General features: G+C 52.1%; 1 pseudogene; it reads left to right on the top strand.

Moving 5' to 3' along the window:
- Positions 1-343: 343 nt before the first annotated feature.
- LOC135001256 (U2 spliceosomal RNA) lies at positions 344-448 on the top strand (annotated as a pseudogene).
- Positions 449-862: the final 414 nt, after the last annotated feature.

Raw genomic sequence — 862 nt, 5'->3', positions numbered from 1 at the left:
GGTCATTGCGGTGTGTGTCATAATGTGTCACAGGCATTGTATGTGCTATAATGTATCAGGGGCATTGCAGTGTGTAACAATGTATAACGGGCATTGTGATTCCTGTCATAATGTGTCGGGGGCATTATGGTGTGGCATATTGTGTCATGGGCATTATTGTGTGTGGCATATTGTGTCATGTGCATTATTGTGTGTGGCATAATGTCTAAGGGCCATTGCAGTGTGTGGCATAATGTATACTGGGCATTACTATAAGGAGGAAAAATGACAAATAATGTAAGAGGCATGAATCAGGATTATGTTTTTTTACCTGTGGTGGCTAACGTGCAGGTTGCAAAACTGGGCCGCTTCTCGGCCTTTTGGCTAAGATCAAGTGTAGTAACTGTTCTTATCAGTTCACGCTGACTGACAGTGTTACCTTGTTTCTTGGACCGACAATTGTCCTTCTCAGGGCTAAGCTGCACCCGGGCCGAGAAGCCAGAAAAACCGAAGCCGAGACAGCGAGAAGATCGCTTGAAGAGAGAGAAGATTTGCATCGCCCCCCAGCTACAGCAGAGGGTTAGACTTGTTTGCTCTGCCCTCTGGAGAAGATACCCCCCCCCCTCCACCAGCAAGACTGCGCGGAGAAAAGGGACTTCACCAGAGAAGCTTTGCATCGCCCCCTAGCTGCACTGGAGGGTTAGACTTGCTGGCTCTGCCCTCTGAAGCGACCGACCGCCTCTCCTCCTCTCGACAGAAGCGCTGATCCTCCGCCCCGCCTCCTACGCCAAGGGAACGTGAGTATGGCCACCGCTGCCCCAGCCCCCGCTGCTCCAGCCTCTGCCTCTACTCCGGCCACCCTCGCCAGGAAGAGCCAGGCGAA

The sequence above is a fragment of the Pseudophryne corroboree genome, unplaced genomic scaffold (assembly GCF_028390025.1).
Source record: "Pseudophryne corroboree isolate aPseCor3 unplaced genomic scaffold, aPseCor3.hap2 scaffold_1631, whole genome shotgun sequence".
NCBI lineage: Eukaryota > Metazoa > Chordata > Amphibia > Anura > Myobatrachidae > Pseudophryne > Pseudophryne corroboree.
Note: the sequence above shows the minus strand (reverse complement) of the source record. Positions and strands in the feature narration are given on the sequence as shown.